The sequence below is a fragment of the Bos indicus x Bos taurus genome, chromosome 19, assembly GCF_003369695.1.
Source record: "Bos indicus x Bos taurus breed Angus x Brahman F1 hybrid chromosome 19, Bos_hybrid_MaternalHap_v2.0, whole genome shotgun sequence".
NCBI classification, from domain to species: domain Eukaryota; kingdom Metazoa; phylum Chordata; class Mammalia; order Artiodactyla; family Bovidae; genus Bos; species Bos indicus x Bos taurus.
This window is the reverse complement of record NC_040094.1, coordinates 42,165,104-42,187,910: the sequence shown is the minus strand read 5'-3', so window position 1 is coordinate 42,187,910 and position 22,807 is coordinate 42,165,104. Positions and strand designations below refer to the sequence as shown.

Sequence of the window (22,807 nt, the reverse complement as noted above, 5' to 3'; positions counted from 1 at the left end):
TTGCAGTCCAAGGGACTCTCAAGAGTCTTCTCCAGCACCACAGTTCAAAAGCATCAAGTCTTCGGCACTCAGCTTCCTTCACAGTCCAACTCTCACATCCATACATGACCACAGGAAAAACCATAGCCTTGACTAGACGGACCTTTGTTGGCAAAGTAATGTCTCTGCTTTTCAATATGCTATCTAGGTTGGTCATAACTGTTGTATGAAAGGAGAGAAGGTTAGCATTCCCCTTGACAAGGATGGAAGAGGCTCTCGGGCCTGACAACACGCATACAGCTAAGGCATTGCCACCTACTTCGTGGCATCTAACCACCAACTCCCAGAGCTTGCTCAAATTCATGTCCATCAAGTCGGTGATGCCATCCAACCATCTCACCCTCTGTTGTCCCCTTCTCCTCCTGCCTTCAATCTTTCCCAGCATCAGGTTCTTTTCCAATGAGTCAGTTCTTCGCATCAGGTGGCCAAAGTATTGGAGCTTCACTTCAGCATCAGTCCTTCCAATGAATATTCAGGAGTGATTTCCTTTAGGATGGACTGGTTGGATCTCCTTGTAGTCCAAGGGACTCTCAAGAGTCTTCTCCAACACCACAGTTCAAAAGCATCAATTCTTTGGCACTCAGCTTTCTTTATGGCACAACTCTCACATCCATACATGACTACTGGAAAAAACATAACTCTGACTAGATGGACCTTTGTTGGCAAAGTAATATCTCTGCTTGTTAATATGCTGTCTAGGTTGGTCACAGATTTTCTTCCAAGAAGCAAGCATCTTTTAATTTCATTAATCACTGCAGTCACCATCTGCAGTGATTTTGGAGCCCAAGAAAATAAAATCTCTCACTGTTTCCATTGTTTCCCCATCTATTTGCCATGAAGTGATGGGACCAGATACCATGATCTTCATTTTTTAAATGTTGAGTTTTAAGCCAGCTTTTCAACCTCCTCCTTTACTTTCATCAAGAGGCTCTTTAGTTCCTCTTTGCTTTCTGCCATAGGGTGGTATAATCTGCATATCTGAGGTTATTAATATTTCTCCCAGCAATCTTGATTCCAGCTTGTGCTTCATTCAGCCTGGCATTTCTCATGAGGTACTCTGCATATAAGTTAAATAAGCAGGGTGACAATATACATCCTTGACGTACTTTTTTACCAATTTGGAGCCAGTCCATTGTTCCATGTTCAGTCCTAACTGTTGCTTCTGGACCTACATACAGATTTCTCAGGAGGTGGGTGAGGTGGTCTGGTATTCCCATCTCTTTAAGAATTTTCCACACTTTGTTGTGATCCACACAGTCAAAGGCTTTAGCATAGTCAATGAATCAGAAGTAGATGTTTTTCTGGAATTCTCTTGCTTTTTCTATGATCCAATGGATGTTGACAATTTGATCTCTGATTCCTCTACCTTTTCTCATCCCATCTTGCACATCTGGAAGTTCTCAGATCACCTACTGTTGAAGCCTAGCTTGGAGAATTTTGAGCATTACTTTGCTAGCATGTGAGATGAGTGCAATTGTGTGGTAGTTTGAACATTCTTTGGCATTGCCCTTTCTTTGGGATTGGAATGAAAACTGACCTTTTCCAGTCCTATGGCCACTGCTGAGTTTTCCAAATTTGCTGGCATATAGAGTGCAGCACTTCCACAGCATCATCTTTTAGGATTTGAAATAGCTCAACTGGAATTCCATCACCTCCACTAGCTTTGTTCATAGTGATGCCCATTTGACTTCACACTCCAGGATGTCTGGTTCTAGGTGAGTGATCACACCATCATGGTTATCCGGGTCATTAAGATCTTTTTTGTATAGTTCTTCTGTGTATTCCTGCCACCTCTTCTTAATATCTTCTGCTTCTGTTAGGTCCATACCATTTCTGTCGTTTATTGTGCCCATCTTTGCATGAAATGTTCCCTTGGTATCTCTAATTTTCTGGAAGAGATCTCTAGTCTCTCCCATTCTATTGTTTTCCTGTATTTCTTTGCACTGATCACTTAGGAAGGCTTTCTTATCTCTTCTTGCTCTTCTTTGGAAATCTGCATTCAGATGGATATATCTTTCCTTTCCAGGTACCTAATCAAATATTTTCCCAAAGCTCCTATAATGAATTCTATGATGAAAATTTGCCATGTTATTTTAGCCTCTTCATTTCTTTTACCTCTTAGATTTTTGTCAAAGTAAAATATTAACATATGCAGATAAGAGGCTCCTTAGGCAAAACATCTCTAAGCCAAGCAACTAAAAGATTTAGTATTGGGAACACCTAAGTAAATTTTTCCTTAAAGAAATATCAGATTGTTTTAGTATTTCCCACAGGTACATTTTTTATTTCTCTAACAGTTAATTAGACATCATGCATAAGCTCAAATTTAAAAAAGTAGCTTTAGAAGAAAACACAGCAATCAACTAATTGAATCCACTTGTTTAAGAGATGAGGAAGGTAAAGTGTAGAAAGGTTAGCCAAGCCCTCCTGGGATTCAAATCTCATTCCCACCTACATATAGCACCTCTGACATATGGAAATATCAGAACTGAAGAGAGCATCACATAATTTTTAATACTCACTGTTGTTGTTCAGTCTCTAAGTCGTGTCTGACTCTTTGTGACCCCAAACTCATAGCAAATTAAAAATAACAATTCTAAACATGAACTACTGAAAAGTCAAGATAATTAGGGTATTAACTCTTAAGTTGAAACAATTTGCAAAAATGCCAGTAATTGCAAGAAAAAAGTAAGCCTAAGATAGGTACTAGAGGTTGAGTATTTTTATTTTCTCTACATATGGTCTTAAATAAATTATTTTACATAGACTATATGTAGCATGGACATTTTTAAAAGCTTATACTGTGCCAGATGATATACCATACCATTTCTCCAGGGGAAAAAGTAATATAATTCCAAAATTACATTTTATGGACATCAAGCAATATTGTATTATGGTTACATATACACCTATCTAGCCTTTCACTTTAGAAAATGGATACTAAATGGTATTTTTTTTTTGATTATGCAGTAGATATTGGCGGCCCCAATGAATCCATACGACCACCACCATCACCCTACCCCACACACCCCCTGCCCCGGGACTCATGCCTTTCTGTAATTTCTCCCATATTTACTTTGTCCTGGGCCACGACTTGATTTCACCAGTGGAACATCAGCAAGCATGATGAAGCAGTAGTTTGATGAATGCTTACACATCAGCCTTACCCCTTGGACTGCTCTTTCTAGGAAACCAGCTACCATGTAAGAAGTTCATTTACCCTAAAACTATCACACTGAATAAGTCTAAGCTAGCCTCCTGGAGAGGCCACACGAAGGAAAACTGAAGAAACCAATCAACAGCCATAACTGAAGCTCCAGACCTATAACTCAGATCAAGCCATTCCAGCTAGTTCTCAGCCATTCACGCTGAGGTCCCAGATACCATACAGCAAAGACAAGCCATTTTAGTATGCTAAATCTGAAATTGTGACCCATAGAATTATGAAAAGATAAAAAGGCTGTTGTTTAAAGCCAGTATATGTTGGGGTAGTTTTTCATGCAGCAGTGGATAAACAAAACAAAGTATTTTAAAATAGAAGAGTCAATTATTTGCTCAGTGACAATAGCTGATTTAAGGCTAGTCCATTAACAATGTTATGCGGCAGCCTGGATGGAAGGGGAGTTTGGGGAAGAATGGATACATGCATATGTATGTCTGAGTCCGTGTTCTGTCTACCTGAAATTCAATACACAACAAAAAGTTTAATACAAATAAATAAGTGAAACTAGTCTATTAGCATCCCATCCAACTTTCTACCAAGCTTTTTAATCATTTTAACATTGAAATGGATCTCTACAGAAGTCCTGGTCCAATAACCGTAGGTGAAGCACCAGGTTTCCAAAAAAGCCAAAGTCTTCACTCTTCAAAGATGCAACAGAGTAAAGCCAATGCTTAAGTATCTTCACAGCTTCCCTCTGTGTCTCTTCACAAGTGGGGACCAAGCAGTGTAAGTCCAACCCAGAAAGGAGCATGTCAGGATGCCCAAGTAAATTCTTGTCCATCGTATCTTTGAGTTTCAGTTCCTTTCAACTCTGTGTTTACATTCCTCATTCCGGGGACATTAACAACTTCTCTCTCAATACTTATGATTACAGGAAGTATGACACAGATCAAGAGTTTCACTGAAAGGTGATCTGTTTTCAGTGTAGGTAAGCAAAGTCCTCCTTCACCAAGAAACTATTAAAGCCTGTACAGATTAAGATGATCACAATCATCAAGTTGTTATAATGTTTAAGTCATTAAGACCCTAGAATATTGTCCATTCATTCTAGGCATGTTTTTTTCAAAATTAAATACTACACTCGTATATGGCCTTTAATCAATAAATACTTTTAAGATTTTTGGTTGGATAGATAGATAGGTACTCTGAAGTGTTTTGTTGGTTATTTGTGTATCATAACAACATTGGTTCTCCAACTTCCAAGATGCCTGGGATCATTCCTGTGTGTGACTCACTCTGCATCTCATTTATTCTATTACAACATCTACTTGTCACCATCTTCCTGAAGAGGATTACAGGGTTTCTAAAATATATTTGCAGTGAGGTCATGCAAAAAAGGAAAAGAAGACTGTCTCTGACATACTTCACAATCTGATGACCTAACCATACTTACAATTTTTACTAAAGAAGTTTGTATGTGTGTATGTGTTAGTCACACCAGTACATGGACTATACTGCTCACCATAAGGTCTCTTTGAAATTTAAATTAGAAGCCATCTAAAAAACTTAGTCACTAAGTTGTATCCAACTTTTTTGTGACCCCATAGACTGTACCTGCCAGGTTCCTCTGTCCATGGGATTTTCCAGGCAAAAATAGAGGAATGGGTTGCCATTTCCTCCTCCAGGGGATCTTTCTGACTCAGGGATTGAACTCGTGCACTGGCAGGCAGATTCTTTACCACTGAGCCACCAAGATTAAAAACTACAAGTCACTTTATGCTAATTTTTAAAGTATGCATGCCCAACACTCATATATGTGATATACATACACACATATATTTTTGAAAATTTTTAACAGTAACAACTCTTCTTGACTGAGTTTTGCACCCATAGCCTCATTTAACTCTTATCACAACCCTGTAAGGTTTTATCATCCTCATTTTAGAGTTGAGGAAACTGGGACTCAAATGGAGTGACCTAACTGACCTGTGGTCACATAGCTAAAAATGATGACACCATCATTTGTACCCAAGAGTCTTTCTACTGTGTTGCACAAAGTCAAAAATTGTTGTTAAAGAGCTATGTAAAACCTAGACAGAGGCAACATGCTTTGATGAACTCTTGCTGATGGTTTTTATCTAAGGTGAAGGTCCAGGGATAAGAAATCTGAATGGGCATGGTACTAAAATAATACACAGGAGTTAGAAATACCCAGGACTAGGCAGGAACAGAGTTTTTGACCTGAGAGCCTATTGCCCAAATTTTGAAGCATTCATTCCTCTGTGCTCTAGAGGTAGTCTCTTAACTTGCCTAAAACCCTACTAGTCAACACCAGAAAGGAGCTTCAGTTCAGTTCAGTTCAGACACTCAGTCGTGTCCGATTCTTTGTGACCCCATAAATTGCAGCACGCCAGGCCTCCCTGTCTATCACCAACTCCCAGGGTTCACTCAAACTCACATCCATCGAGTCAGTGATGCCATACAGCCATCTCACCCTCTGTCGTCCCCTTCTCCTCCTGCCCTCAATCCCTCCCAGCATCAGAGTCTTTTCCAATGAGTCAACTCTTCGCATGAGGTGGCCAAGTACTGGAGTTTCAGCTTCAGCATCATTCCTTCCAAAGAACACCCAGGACAGATCTCCTTTAGAATGGACTGGTTTGATCTCCTTGCAGTCCAAGGGACTCTCAAGAGTCTTCTCCAACACCACAGTTCAAAAGCATCAATTCTTCGGCACTCAGCCTTCTTCACAGTCCAACTCTCACATCCATACATGACCACTGGAAAAACCATAGCCTTGACTAGACAGACCTTTGTTGGCAAAGTAATGTCTCTGCTTTTGAATATGCTATCTAAGTTCCAAAACCAGAGAATCTCACTCCTTAGTCTGACCTTATACTCACTCCTGCTGCTGCTGCTGCTGCTAAGTCGCTTCAGTCGTGTCCGACTCTGTGCGACCCCAGAGACGGCAGCCCACCAGGCTCCCCCCGTCCCTGGGATTCTCCAGGCAAGAACACTGGAGTGGGTTGCCATTTCCTCCTCCATTGCATGAAAGTGAAAAGTGAAAGGGAAGTCGCTCAGTCGTGTCCGACTCTTAGCGACCCCATGGACTGCAGCCTACCAGGCTCCTCCGTCCATGGGATTTTCCAGGCAAGAGTCCTGGAGTGGGGTGCCATTGCCTTCTCCGATACTCACTCCTACTTTCTACCAAAAATATCTCTCCCCATATTTTCAGAGATTGAGAGAAAAAGAGAAGGATAAAGCGAAGATGGTCATGATGGCTGGGCCATAGTCAGAATATGTTCAAGAGTCATCTGTTAGAAATATTTTAATCAGAATCCCATCACAAAAATATGCTGTAAGGATTTCCAACACTCTAGGAAGTAGTAGTTTGGGAGTCAATATCTAATCCCAAGTTATATATATATATATACACACACACACACACACACACACACACATAACAATGATATTATATATTTATATATATATATATCAGTGCCTCTTAAATCTTAATATTCATACCTATAACATGGGACTCTTATTACAAATGCAGATCTGGGTTTCTAGTAGGTCTGGGTTAGGGGCCTAAGATTCTGCATTTTTACAAGCTCCCAGATGATGCTGAGGCTGCTGATTTATCAACCGCCCCTGGAGACATAAGATTATAGATATGCATTCAATCCATGTCAGTCTATCCCCTAGACTGAAAGTCTTATCTTTAAGCTGTCTCAATAGATGTCATGCAGGAAAGGCAGCACCATTAGAATCCTATTAGCACGGTCTTTCTCAAAGTGAGTGAAGCTTACAGGAGCACTAAGTGAGGGCTTGAAAGAAGGTGTTTCTTGGTTCTAGTCAAGGGTAGAAAACAGAATAGTCTGGAAACTTAAGGAGATCCATCACCTTGTCCCAAACTATTTCTGGCGTCAATGTATTAGCACAAGACCTGAAAGGTTCACCACTATCCAGAGTCATTGATGAGGGTGCAAAATGCCTTGTCAATGTTGTCTATTGCTTTAGCAAACATGGCGATAACAAGCATGCCACTATTTACATATGAATATCCACTTACAAAATTCTTCCTAAATAATCTTCAAGGACCATTTTTTTATTCAGAGAACTAAATGATGTCTGAAGTTTTAAGGAAACCAACAATTCTGTGAAATGATGTCCTGTCCCACACTAAACTAACCCAGCTTGGATTGGTTGCTTTCGTTGTTATTGATGTTATTGTCTCTGTTTTCAAGAACTCATGCATGAATTGGAATAAGAACCAATCAAGAAATATTTATGACGTTCCTAACATGTGACTACTATGGAGCCAGTCACTATTAGGAAGACAAAACAAGGAAGTTAGTAAAGTCAGAACTTCAGAGAAGGAAATTAAAATATACAAAGCAGTCCTTTTGCCCAACTGCCTTTCCTGGCACCCATAATCATGGTAGGTAGTCATTATAATTACTGCCTTTGCTGGTTTCATGATAAGGAAATTGATTTGAGCTAAGAGACAAAAAGAAAGCAAGTCTCTTCAGTAAAGCTTTTTCCACCCTCTTGGAATTTTCTCCCACAGTCAACAAAAACTTCATAAAGCCATCCCTGACACTTTTGCCCAGTTCCATCAAGTCAAGTCCTACAATTGGCCTCACACCCTTCCCAAGCATCCAGGCATTACCATGTGACTTTCCCCCACCAGGGCCCAGCCTGTTTTTCCAGAGGGCAGCCGTCATTACCTGAATGGCAGGTTTGCCATGCAAGCTGCCTTAATGTGGGGCTTTGTAGACATCACGCCTGAGTTGTCATTAATGTCCTCTGAAAATAATAATCAACTGACAGACCCAATAAGGGCATTCCAAGAAAACATTAATCCAAGCATTTGGGGAAGCCATGGAAAATCTAAATTTATTGACCTTTTTGTTCTCCAAAGAAAGATCTAACATACACACAAAGACAATAGTCAGCTAAAAGCTTATGAACTTCATTTGCTACAGAGCTAAGGGTTGGATGAGCAGCTCTGGGGAAGGAGGTAGCATCTTTAACCATTCCCGCATGTACAAAGGGCTGGAACACTGGTAAGAGACCTTATTGTGGGGATGTGGGTGATTCCATTTCTCACTCTGTCCTTTCTTCTTCCCTCTACCACGTTAGGTGGTTAGAAGGTTCTAGAAGAGACCTCTCTACAGGAGACAAGGTATCATCTATCTTCCTCCTCTGCCCCCAGCTCTCATGTAGATGCACCTGAGGCCAATATGACCCAAGGGAGGAGATGACAGCACTCAAGTCTGCTGTCTTCCACCCCAGCCACACTGTCCCTGGGCCAACCAGAGGGCAGAGTGACCAGGATCAGGTTCTGAGGGAGGCCACAGTGGGCTACCTTCTAATAGCAGATGTCCCTCCCCCAATCACAGGAACCGGAAGGAAGAAATAAGCCCCCCCGCCCAGGGACAAGCACAGGCCCGCTAACTACTTTTACAGCATTTGTTGTTGTTATTCAGTTGCTGAGTCGTGTCTCACTCTTTGCGACCCCATGGACTGCTGCACTCCATGTCTCCCTGTCCCTCACCATCTCCTGGAGTTTGCCCGCATTCATATCTATTGAATCAGAGATGCTATCCAACCATCTCATCCTCTGCCGCCCTCTTCTCCTTTTACCTTCAATTTTCCCCAGCATCAGGGTCATTTTTACAGCAGGCATAGGGTTAAAAACCACAGCTTATGACACTTTAGGTATTGAGACACTCAGCGGCTGGGTGAGAGGGAAACACACCACAAGAAATGGGGGAGCAGTGGAGCTCAGGGCTGGGAGCTCAAGGCTTTGATACACAAATACTCTCTTCCAGGATCTTCCTGGTAGTGTTTGGAATCAGATCTGCCTCATCTCCCCCACCAGGAACAAGTACGGGGGAGAATTCAGGGCCTATTCCCATACCCCTTTAGAAATACCCCTTCTAGGTGGTCTGTGCTACACTTAAAGGATCCAAATGACGTCTGGAAGGCACTGCTGTGCTTGTCTGGTTCCCAGAGCGGGGGAGACTTGAGGCCCACAGATATCTGCATCCTGCCTGCCCCCACCCAAGCTTTGTTTCGGTGCCTGCAAGTAACCTCTGACATTTATATACTTATGTAAAATCATCTCAATATAAAAAGCACCTGCAGAGGTTCTCCTTCTCTTGGTCTCTTCTCATTTCTGCTCCTCTGCAGTCAGCTCAGTGGCAAAGAATTTGCCTACAATGCAGGAGCCACAAGAGATGCAGGTTTGGTCTCTGGGTTGGGAAGATCCCCTGGAGGAGGGAATGGCAACCCACTCCAGTATCCTTGCCTGGAGAATCCCACGGACAGCGGAGCCTGGTGGGCTACCGTCCATAGGGTCGAAAAGAGACGAACATGAATGAGGCGACTTAGCTCGCACGCCCATGCTCAGCTAAATGTTTCTTATAGACAGGGCAAGTAACCTTCGGCTAGCAGAAGTGGAGTTGGGGGGTTGGGGAGTTCGGAGGAGGGAGAGAGGAATTAGAACTGCAGGCAGCAACTGTTGTACCTCTCTTCCCCTCAAACCCACTCAGGCTTGTAGGAGACAAAATCCATTTACAAAATAAGTACAAAAATGGGTTTGAAGTTAAGCAGCATAAAAATATTTTTTTCCAGTTCCTGCCTTTACAGTTATCCCCTATTGTAAGTGCTGGCTCCCTTTGCAAGACAACTTGTCAGTGATTATTTCCATACTGGCATCTATGTCTTCAAGGCATCCAAGTATCTTGTGTATCTTTGAACAGATCAAAAGGCAGAAAGAAAAATGTTTTTGGATCAACTCCCAGAAAAATCTCAAACCAGATTTTCCTGGGATATTTCAGGCCAGTCAGTGCCTGTTATTTTATACTGTGGCTTCTTTCTTTTAAAATATGGATTAAATGACACGATGAATGAAAAGATTAAAAGTTCACAATTCCAGCAGCACTGGTTTCTAAGTTGCTGTGCTATCTACTTAAAAAGCTTCATGGACTTTTACCATCCTCTCTGCTTTTCGGGGTCACTGCTTTGAGACGGGGAAAACAAAGCAGAGAGCAATTGTGTTTGGCAGGAATGTTATAAGGGGAACCAGATTTCAATTCCAAATAGGGCTGGAACCAGATATATATTCTGATCTGACTATTTTCTTGTTAACTATGGGGCTTCCCTGATGACTCAGTGGTAAAGAATCTGCCTGCAATGCAGGAGACCCAGGTTCAATCCCTGGGTTGGGAAGATCCCCTGGAAAAGGAAATAGCAACCCACTCCAGTATTCTTGCCTGGGAAATACCATGGAAAGAAGAGTCTGGCAGGCTGTACAGTCCATGGGGTGGCAAAGAGTTGGACACAACTTAGCAATTAAACAACTGAGAGGGGCTTTGACTCTTTCGCACACAAACACGGCCAATTTAAAGAACACCGGATAGTTGGTGTAGTGTAATAATTTAAAAGATGGAAACATGGGCTTACCTGGTGGTACAGTGGATGAGAACTCGCCTGCCAGTGCAGGAGACAAGATCCTTCGTCTGGGACGATTCCACTTGCTGCAGAGCAGCAAGGCCCGCGGGCCACAACTACTGAGCCCACTTTCTAGGGTCCATGAGTCACAACTACTGAGCCTACATGATGCGACTACTGAAGCCCGTGCACCTAGAGCCTGTGCTCCGAAACAAGAGAAGCCACCCCAATGACGAGTCCACACACCACAACAAAAAATAGACCCCGCTCACCGCAACTAGAGAAAGCCCACAGGCAGCAACGAAGACTCATGGAAACCAAAAATAATAAATAATTAAAAAATAAAAGATGGAAACGGATTTGCTTTTCCTGTAGATCTTTCATGCTTGTGGCAAAAAAATTAAAAACAAGATAAAGGATATAGTTTGCTTTTTGCTTTTAAAATTGTCACGTTTGCCAAATGCTTTTCGAGATGACTGACCAAGTGTTGCTCACCGAGAAGTAATGCTGCTCTTTGCAAAATGCCGACTTGAACCGAATAGGAAGAGCAGCAATGATGATTCACAAACAGGTTTCCCTAGATGCACTGGAAATCGAGTTGCTTTAGCCGTGATGTGATATGAAGGACAAGAGCGCCCCCTGCTGACCACAGAGGCAATTTAGGCCTGAAGTCCGTATTCTTTTACGTGATCAGGGCTCTCAGGTTTAGCTGAAATCTGTATCCATACAGCTTCTTGAGGAGGTAAATGAATCCCTTCTCAATTCATGCCCAAGGCAGGATAGAAACTTGTTCAGTTCAGTTCAGTCCCTCAGTCGTGTACGTCTCTTTGCGGGCCCATGAACGGCAGCACACCAGGCCTTCCTGTCCATCACCAACTCCCGGAGTTCACCCAAACCCATGTCCATTGAGCCAGTGATGCCATCCAACCATCTTATCCTCTGTCCTCCCCTTCTCCTCCTGCCCTCAATCTTTCCCAGCATCAGGGTCTTTTTAAATGAGTCAGTTCTTCGCATCAGGTGGCCAAAGTACTGGAGTTTCAGATTCAGCATCAGTCCTTCCAATGAACAACCAGGACTGATCTCCTTTTGGATGGACTGGTTGGATCTCCTTGCAGTCCAAGGGACTCTCAAGAGTCTTCTCCAACACCACAGTTCAAAACCATCAATTCTTCGGCGTGGCTCAGATGGTAAAGTGTCTGCCTACAATGCAGGAGGTTCAATCCCTGGGTTGGGAAGATCCTCTGGAGAAGGAAATGGCAACCCACTCCAGTACTCTTGCCTGGAAAATCCCATGGACAGAGGAGCGTGGTAGGCTACAGTCCATGGGGTCGAAAAGAGTCAGACACGACTGAGCGACTTCACTTCACTTCACTTCAGCTTTCTTTATAGTCCAACTCTCACATCCATACATGACTACTGGAAAAACCATAGCCTTGACTAGACAGACCTTTGTTGGCAAAGTAATGTCTCTGCTTTTGAATATGCTGTCTAGGTTGGTCATAACTTTCCTTCCAAGGAGTAAGCATCTTTTAATTTCATGACTGCAATCACCATCTGCAGTGATTTTGGAGCCCAGAAAAATAAAGTCAGCCACTGTTTCCACTGTTTCCCCATCTATTTGCCATGAAGTGATGGGACCAGAGGCCACGATCTTAGTTTTCTGAACGTTGAGCTTTAAGCCAACTTTTTCACTCTCCTCTTTCTCTTTCATCAAGAGGCTTTTTAGTTCTTCACTTTCTGCCTTAAGGGTGGTGTCATCTGCATATCTGAGGTTATTGTTATTTTTCCGGGCATTCTTGATTCCACCTTGTGCTTCCTACAGCCCAGTGTTTCTCACGACGTACTCTGCATGTAAGTTAAATAAGCAGGGTGACAATATACAGCCTTGACGTACTCCTAGCAACTTGAGATCTCAGTAATTTGTATGACAGGCGCAGTAGCAAAGGACAACTACCAAAATGGAATTAAGGTTCCTGTAAGCCTGTCTCCCCACTAAAAATAAAAACTAAACTACAGCCTTCTTCAACAGCTCATCGAACACCAATTCCATTTAACAATGAGCAAAAGAACTTATTTCCTTATTTGAGATAAAATATTGACCAAGGGTTTTGTTCAAAATAGGTCAAACCCTATGAAATTGCAGGTATTCCAGTGTTTACCCACAAACAGCATGAACACGATGAGCTCATCAACCACTGACAAAGAGACACAGGAAAGCCTGAAGGTGTGGAGCTGGGGGCAGGCTTCCCTTCTTGATGGGACTGGGGGTGCAGGACGTAAACCCACTGGCCTCACAGTTTTCCCGAGCGCATCCTCTGAATTCCTCTAACCAATGAAAAGTAGAGGCTAGAATTTTAAAGTGTTTTTGGTAATTTAGAAAACTGCTCCACATGATACCTAAACATTTTTTTAATTAGCTTTTTTTTTCCGTTTAACACAAGTATCCTAATAAAGGAGCTTCAGAGAAAAGGAGATTTTAACATCATGTTCTCACATTGCCTGATTCTCTGTCAAACAGCAGTCTTAGAACTCGGCAGGACCTTAGAAAGCAAATTCCAAGTGTCACCAAATCCAAACTCACTATGCTTGCCACAGGACAGGCCAGTAAATCTGAGAGGTGAGGGGTTGAGGCAAGGAAGAGACTTTATTCAGGAGCCAGGTGACCGAGAAGATGACAGGCTAGTGCCTCAAAATAACCATCTTGTCAGGGCCTGGTTGCCAGGTTCTTTTATGGATCAGAGATTGGGGGGAGGTGAGTAAACAGAGTAAAAAGACTGTTCAAATAACCCCTGGAATGGCAAGCCTCAGGCCGGGGAATATGCTAGTTTTATTTCCCTAACCGTCCTTCACAGGTGGGAGGCTCAGGTTATCTCCCTGAGGCAGGCTGTTATGTATGTTTATAATAACAAAATAGGGTTAAAGTCATGGGAGCAGATCCAGTGTAAATTTAAAATTAACCCTTCCCTGTTATACAAGTAGACTTATTTGAAGGACCAAGTTGGAGAAAGTAGAGTGCTCATATCCTGAGCTGATCCAATACTTCCTTTAGTGTCCAGTGGGCAATGGTCCCCAGGTTAAACACACACGCATGCACACACACACACACACACACACACACACACACACACACACACGAGTCACGGCCTCTGAGCTGTTGGATTTGTTTTGTTTTGTTTTGTTTTGTTGGCCTTGCTGCACAGTTTGCAGGATCTTAGTTCCCCAGCCAAGGACTGGACACCCGGGCCCCTGAAGTGGAAACTTGGGAGTCCTAACCACTGGTTGTTTAGTCGCTAAGTTGTGTCCGACTCTTTGTGACTCCATGGACTGTTCTTCTGTCCATAGGATTTCCAAGGCAAGAATATTGGAGTGGGTTGCCATTTTCTTCTCCAGGGGATCTTCCCAACCCAGGGATTGAACTCGTGTCTCCTGCATTGCAGGTGGATTCTTTACCACTGAGTCACCAGGGAAGTTCCTCTAACCACTGGACCCTCAGGGAAGTCCCCGGAGTTGTTAGATTTGAAGAAACTGTGGCAAATGCCAGCCTCCAGGACACAACACTGAATACAGTAAAAGCCTTAAGATTTCCTTGGTCTATAGCATCAAGTCTCTAAGGGATTCCAAGGTCCATCTTAAGGATGGGGACCACTGGGTCGAAGGATTTCTCTTGAGTCTAGGTATAATTCAATATAAGCTTGGAAATTTCTAAGTACAAAAAGAGAAAAGAAAATCCTACAGTTAGTTACACTGTTCATTATAAGAACAGAACAGAAAGCCAATTATCCAGCAGAGGGAGCAAGGGCAAATAAACTCAGTACTTCTTTCAAAGTCATAAAATGGAATCTTACGACGTTAGAGTCCAGATGATTCATATTCTCTTCGGTGATATTATTTCCTGAAAGGTAAAGAAACTTGGCCGCAGTAACACAGAGAATAAGACCTTCCATCTCTTGACTCCAGGTCTTGTATTCTCTCCCAGGACAAAGTTGACATGAAATGATTCTTCTATATTAATTTACCTACAGAAACATGTAATCAAATTCCTTATGTAGAAGAGAGAACATAGCAAAATACATTTTAATTGATAGTAGTGAGAGGGTTAACAGGCAGGAAGGCCAGGGGTCTCCAAACAGAGGAAATACAGGCTGCAAGTGTGAGACCTTTTTATCTCTCTTAAGCGGCAGGAGGAAACAAACTAGCGATATTTTTTCCCTTCTCTATACAAATTTAAAAGGTTTCTCTTAAAATACTGTGTTGCCATAATGACACCTGGTCTCACCTGAAGTTAACTATTCTCAAACCTGAGTTAACCAATGCCTTTTTCTTATGGAAATGTTTGTCTTAAGCTATGCTAATGTACTATGCATTTACCCCAGACTCTGTCTTCAAGTCGGTTCCGCCTAATGGCTCAGAACCTACTTGACAAACCAGTATGTTATACTCAGACATTGTTCCCCTAATCTATGTAAACGAAACTATTTGTATGGTAATCTGCCCTTCTACAAGACTCAAGTCAATCATTTTATGGCCTGGGATGAATCGTCTGGTGCCAAGATTATCCCAAAATACATCTTATGGATGAGGGCCCTGGTGCCATTCTGAGTTTTAAGACATTCCTTTCTTTCATTAACAGACTCCTAGTGACTATAATCCCATGGATGGAGGAGCCCGGTAGGCAGCAGTCCATGGGGTCGCTAGAAGTCGGACACGACTGAGCGACTTCACTTTCACTTTTCACTTTCCTGCATCGGAGAAGGAAATGGCAACCCACTCCAGTGTTCTTGCCTGGAGAATCCCAGGGACGGGGGAGCCTTGTGGGCTGCCGTCTCTGGGGTCGCACAGAGTCAGACACGACTGAAGTGACTTAGCAGCAGCAGCAGCAGCAGCAGCAGGGTTCCCAGGTGGCGCTAGTGGTAAAGAACTGCTAATGCAGGAGACATGAGATGCTGGTTCAATCCCTGAGTTGGGAAGACCCCCTGGAGAAGGAAATAGCAACCCACTCCAGTGTTCTTGCCTGGAGAATCCCATGGACAGAAAAGCCTGGTGGACTACAGTCCATGGGGTCTCAAAGAATCGGACATGACTGAGCGACTAACACACACACACAGACACCATAAAAGCAGGAAGGATTTCTAAGAAAATTACAAAGAGGGACTTCCCTGGTAGTCCAGCGGTTAAAAACCCGCCCGCCAATGCAGGGGACACAGGTTCAATCAGTGATCAGGGAACTAACATCCTATACAAGAAGCCCTTGCAACCACAAGGGAAGCCCAAGTGCTTTAAGGAAGACCCAGTGCACCCAAGATTTAAAAAAAGAAAAATGCCAGAAACTTCTTCCTCTTTAAAACAGATAAATTAGATTCCCTCATACTCATTCAATCATTCATTCATTTATTAACCATCAATTGTATACTTACTATGTTAACAATGTATCCAGACCACCTAAGCCCTATACACCTTCATAGCCCTATATCGAAGTTTGGGATGTTTTAGTCCAGTACTTTTGCCTAGAAAATCCCATGGACGGAGGAGCCTAGTGGGCCACAGTCCATGGGGTGACTAGAGTCGGACACAACTGAACAACTTCGCTTTCACTTTTCACTTTCATGCATTGGAGAAGGAAATGGCAACCCACTCCAGCGTTCTTGCCTGGAGAATCCCAGGGATGGGGGAGCCTGGTGGGCTGCCGTCTATGGGGTCGCACAGAGTCGGACACGACTGAAGCGACTTAGCAGCAGCAGCAGCCCCTTCTTAAGATAGCATATTTCATGGGACACAATGCAGGCTATTACTGTGCTGTGTTTCCTTATGTGGCTGTCAGTGTTATACACTTGTGGCTATAGGTATTATTTACAGCAGATAAGGACAGAATATTTCCGAATGAGCTTTCCAAAGTCATTGCACTTTATAGGCTTACTCATTCAACACACATTTGTAGGCAAAGGTCCAGTCCTCAGACTTCAAGGTCCAGATATTTGACTTTATCAGTTTGCTCAAGGTTGATAGGTGCTAAGGGGATGAACTCATATAAATCCCATTACCAAGAGATCCTGTAACCCAACAGGACCCTATGGGGCCTACCTGGGACAGACTCCCCTATGTCTGTCTGTTTCTTGTTTGTAGAAAAACTTTAGCCCCCTCAGCCTTTCCTGAGTTACAGAGACTGAAAAAAACACAGGAACAAAGGAAAACAATCAAGTGAGACAAAACAATACTTTAACCACTAAAGTCTAGGACTTTTAGTTCCTCCTAATATAGAGCCGGGAGAAGGCAATGGCACCCCACTCCAGTACTGTTGCCCGGAAAATCCCATGGATGGAGGAGCCTGGTAGGCTGCAGTCCATGGGGTCGCTAAGAGTCGGACATGACTGAGCGACTTCACTTTCACTTTCCACTTTCATGCTTTGGAGAAGGAAATGGCAACCCACTCCAGTGTTCTTGCCTGGAGAATCCCATGGATGGAGAAGTTTGGTAGGCTGCAGTCCATGGGGTCGCACAGAGTCAGACACCACTGAAGCGACTTAGCAGCAGCAGCAGCAATATAGAGCCATATTCTGAGCCATATACTTAAGCTATTTTGTGGATATGAAACCCCCACTGAGTGGAAGAAATTAACAGCATATTGACCACAAACAATAGACCCCAGACAGGTTGGAACCAGAAGATTGATAATTTTGATTCCCAGTCAGAAACCACCACTAACCAGTCAGAAAAATAACAAGTTGATCATGTACCCCACAGCCCTCTCCCTTACTCTGTCTTTGAAAAACCTTTTCCTGAAAGCCATCAGGGAATTAGGGTCACTTTCCTTCACCACAACCCACTGTCCATAGATTGGCTTTACTGCCTATGGACAAACGGATCCAAGTTTGGTTCAGTAATGTTTCCTATTCACTTACAATGGAAGTGGTGTTGGTGCTTTTCCATTATCCATTGCAGCTTTGTCTTATGATGAATGTGCCAACTAAATTAGATATCAGAAAAGTGTTTAGTGATCATGGAATAAAAGCAAAGGCTATGAATAGGCTTGAAAGGCATTTTTTTTAAGGAATGTGAAAACTGCTTCAGTACTAAGTAACACTCTGCTGTGATGAGAATACCGTGTCTGCCAGATGGCATCTGTTGGGCAATATTCTGTTGTCTGTTCCAGTCCCCACCTATTTTCCACTTTCACCAGGTGCTTCCAGGTACATCCACCTGCAAGCCCTAAGCCAGCCTCTCTGCCTGGACGGTGAATGCTCGAGGAGAGAACAGGCTTAATCGTATTTGTACCTGGATGACACTAAGCTTTCACAATTTCTAGAGATCAGAGGGGGAGATGGAAGGATGGATGGACTGGTGGATGGATGAATGAAAAGAAACTCTGATTGCTTAGACTCCGCCTGGGTTTCCAGAGTCCTAAGATTCTTATCCCATTTGGGAGATGTTAGGGGTCTCACTCTGAATCATTATTACCTTGTTCTTTCGCTTTTAAGTTCTTTACATTCAAAACTGCATGTGTCTGTGTGTGTATTATCACTGATACTACTTTCCCCACTCAAATAATGATTATAAAAATATATATACACATTTGGAAAAGCGGTATGTTGTCTATTCTGTTAACTTAAAAAATCAGTATTTATAATGTATGCTCTATAAATCTCTTTTTAACATTACAAGGAATCACTCTACAGACATAGTTCAATAACTTCCCATATTACAGAGTAAAAGCCAAAGTCTTTGCAAGACAGAGCCATCTGCACTACATCAGCATTTACTTCTGACCTCCTTTCCTACCACCCTCCCTTCCATTCTTCAGCACCAGCTCTGGGCCAGGCCATCCACTATCCCACCCACTCAAACCTCCAGACCTTTGCACCTGAAGGTCCCTCACCCCATTCAGATATCACTCCCCGTGAAACCAGTCTTAACTGCTCTGTTTACAAGTACACCCCCCCAACAGCCCCAGGCCAGACCCCTTCATTTGTCTTCATAGCATGGATCACCCTCTAACATGCTCTCTTCACCTCTGGCTCCCTCCTCTGAATTTAAATTCCATAAGAGCAGAAATTTTGATCTTTTTTTACTACTGTATTCTCAGTACCTACAGTACAGTCTGACACACACTTAAAGTACTTATAAATTTTGTGAACAAGTGAATGAATGAATGGAACATCAAATATTCTACAAGGCTTATGCTAAACAGTAGCAGTCCTTGGTCTCCCCACTCCTGAATCTTCCTCTCCAAAATTGCTTAACCATTTGTGGTATTAACCTGCATATTTCTAAGGAATACGCTTATACTGCTATTTCTTGATTATGCAACTTAAGACATTAAAGACTCAAATTCCTATTGTGGAAGATGACACTGTGTTCTTATATCACCGGACACCCCCAGTCCCCACTTCTCTACCTTCCTAGCAGAAGATATACCATTATCTTATAATTTATTTCTATGTTCTTATCTAGATATAATGATATAATTGGATGTATCAATACAATTGATTGCTAGAGCACAATCCCTCTAGATACAATTCTAGCTAGAAAGAAGCTCCATAAACAGAAATTTGTGTCTGTTTTGCTTGCTGAATAAATGAATTATTTCTCAGATGTCTAGTGTTCGACTTTCCCATGAGTCATTCATCACTGCATTTTCAGGAGGCACTGAGCCTCCCCCGTGTCCTCTCCAGTTTCCTGGCTGGTTGGGCACGGCACTGGCACATGACCACCACCAGGAAATATCCAGTGATTCCTTTCCAGCCAGTTTTTCTTGGGAATCTCTCTTCTATATCCCAAAACTTTTCATTGACACTTACACTGATTTATAATTACTGACTTATTAATCAGCTTTTCCAACTAGTGTGCAGCCTCTTTGGCATCGTGGAGTGTCTTGGTCATCTCTGAGCCCCATTGTCTATCACAGCGTCAGACCTATCGTTGTAAAAGAGTCCCCAGGGATTCTGAACGAAGGACACGCAGCCTGCTCGTGGCTTTCAGGCAAGAGAGAAATGACTTTTTCCTGTTCCAGGGGAGCCCTTAGGACAAGACACTCACTATTTGCAGAAATAAAGTGGGGACAACTGCTATTCCTCTACCCACTCACTTCTCTGGGCTAACTAATCCCAGGTCATTTGTTTCAATTTATTTTTCAACCATTATTCTGTATCTTGGTCAAATCTCCCTCAAAAATACAAAATAAACTTCAACTAATAGAATTAAAGCATCACAGCTTCTTTTGAAGTTAAAATTTTTGCTTTTATGAAATGTCTGATTCAACATTAGGCTCTGCTTAGCAAAATAAAAGCATTCAAATTTGAAATGTACAACCAACTGAAACATCTTCCTACGTCACTACTACCATAACTTTCTAGCAGTCATCCTAAAAGAATCACCTAGAGGATTAAGACCCCGGCCCCAGGGTCTCTAACTCAGAGGATCAGGTAGGGTCTGAGAATCTCTATTTGTAACAAGTTCCCAGGTGATGCTGATGCTGCCCATCTGGGGACCACACTTTGAGAACACTGCTTCCCCATCACCCTCCAAGAGGACTCAGGCACTGAGTCCACGTACCTGTGAAAGGTTAGATATCCTGCCCCCAATCCCAACCAAGCTAGCCAGCTTTGAGTACATGACTGCAGCCCCTCTCAAACTTTAATATGCATGCAAATTACCCAAGGATCTTTTGAAAAGGCAGGTTATTATTCAATAGGTCTGAGGTACAGCCCCAAATCTGCATTTCTAGCCAGTGCCCAGGAAAAAACCAATGTGTTAGAGCAAGAAGCAAACTGAGGTTAAGGCATCACAAACTGTACCAAGTAGAAGAGTATAAAACTAAATAACATAGATCCCAAAATTTTGAGTTGGTTCAAAGCATTTGATTTTGGGTCTGAGCACTAGAGTTACCAATACACTTTTGCCTTTTGTTAAGACTTTGGACAAAACCAAAGCAAGTTAACAGTTAAACCTCATCCATATAAAACTTCCCATATGAATAGGCCCAGCTGACTCACTGGCGCTCCCCAGGTGTACCCAAGCTCTGTGCAAACAGTGTAGATGATAGTAAGCCTGGTGGGGATGCTGGGAGGGTGGGGTTGCTTATATATGTTGATTCAGAAATTTACTCTTTGTTCCATGGTGAATGGTGTCTTGTAACACGTTTACAGCATTTAGTGCTTCACTGACATCCAACTTTAGAACACCATTATCTAATGCACTATTGAATCCAAATCCCCCTAAGTCCTGGGATATCGCTTTGTTATTTCTGAGGTTATAAAGAGACTGGGGTGATGGGAAAGTGAAAGAGAACATTAGCTCCTCCCAAAACCTCCCTCATCCACTTGCCCTTTTTACTGCTGCAGGTATTGCAGGCTACATAATTTTCAGGGCCCAGCGCAAAATGAAAATGTGGGGCAGTTGTTCAAAATTATTAAGAATTTCAACACTGGAACAGCCGAGCTTTAAAACAAGCACCAGGCCCTTCTAAGGCCATCTGTCTATGAAGAGACTGACATAATGAAAAACTCTTGAACTGAGAAGCTAACCAGACTCCCTCAGTCTCCTCCCTTCTTTCCCCCTCTCAAAAAGTACCAGAAAAGAAGAGGTTTGCTGAGAACAGTGCTGTCATTCGTTATATCATTGAATAAACAATTATTCTTGTCTTATCTTTGGCTTCCCTTTCCTTCCATCTTTGCTGAAATATCACAAAGTGAAAGTTGCTCAGTCTTGTCTGACTCTTTGTGACCCCGTGGGAACTGCCAAGCTCCTCTGTCCGTGGAATTCTGCAGGCAAGAATACCGGAGTGGGTTGCCATTCCCTTCTCCGGGGACCATCCTGACCCAGAAATTGAACCTGGGCCTCTCACGTTTCAGGCAAATTCTTTACCACCTGAGCCACCAGGCAAGCCCTCACTGGCTGCCACTGATTCAGAGTTACACTGAACCCTACCTTTGGTTGATTATAATAAGCTAATTTACCTAATCTATGATAGGGGAACGTACAGCACAAATGTAATTAGAGGAGATGTGTAATCTCCAGTAACAAACTTTTCAAGTCATCAAGCAGCACATCTCAAACTTCATTGGTTCACAAAGACCTTGTTAAATGCAGATCCTGAATTAAGGAGGTGGTTAGGGGACCCAGAGGCTTCCCTGGTGGCTCAGACAGTAAAGGATCTGCCTGCAGTGTGAGAGACTCAGGTTCAGTCCCTGGGCCGGGAAGATCAGCTGGAGAAGGGAATGGCAACCCACTCCAGTATTCTTGCCTGGAGAATCCCATGGACAGAGGAGCCTGGCAGTTTACATGGGATCACAAAGAGTCGGACGTGACTGAGCAACTAACACTTTCACTTTTCTTCAAGGGACCGGGAGGCACCATGGCATGAGACTGAGGACCACACTCTGAATAGGGAAGCTCTAGAATCATCCCATCTGCTAAGGTAGCCACTAACCTCACAGGCCTGTGACTCATCTAAACAGAGATATGCTGTGTGAAGTATGCACCACATTTTAAAGACAGCCCCCACAAAATAAAAAGGTAAAATATCTCATTAAGACTTTTATATTGATTGACTGTTTTAGATATATTGGCTTAAGTATAATATATAGTAAAAAGACTTTCACCTGGGTTTTTTTTAACTTTTTTTTTTTGGTTGCTGCATGCAGCATGTTACCAGGAATCAAATTCACATGCCCCACATTAGGAGCACGGAGTCTCAGCCACTAGACCTCCAGGTAAGTCACCTTTTTTCACATTTTTAAATGTGACTCCTAGAAAATTTTTAATGACTCATGTGGCTCACTGTTGGACAGCATCATTCTGGGAGCTTAGTTGGAACTTCACTTATCCATCCTCTGCATTTGGTTATAAACCGTACCTGGGATGAGAACATGAGACCAGCCCTGGAAACCACAGGGAGGGAATAACTTGATAGCTGAGTTCATCTCTCAAGGTCTCACCACACCAAGCTTGCTTCTCTGGTTCCCTCCACACCAGCATACACACACACACACACACACACACACACACACACAGGAGTGGAGAATACGTAAGGATAGGACCTTATCTATACTGAGAGCACAGCACAGGACCTATTATCTAAGTAACCTATGAATATCTGATGTACTGAGGCTCCATGTATTAGTAAATCATTCACAGTTCTCCTTACTTATGACA

The 22,807-nt window shown here is 42.8% G+C and overlaps 1 non-coding gene across 1 annotated transcript; it reads left to right on the top strand.

Annotated features, from left to right (window-relative positions):
* The first annotated feature begins 198 nt into the window (after positions 1 to 198).
* Positions 199 to 324, top strand: LOC113878686. Its single transcript, XR_003507105.1, has one exon. It is a non-coding gene; the product is annotated as a U6atac minor spliceosomal RNA (small nuclear RNA).
* The last annotated feature ends 22,483 nt before the right edge of the window (positions 325 to 22,807 follow it).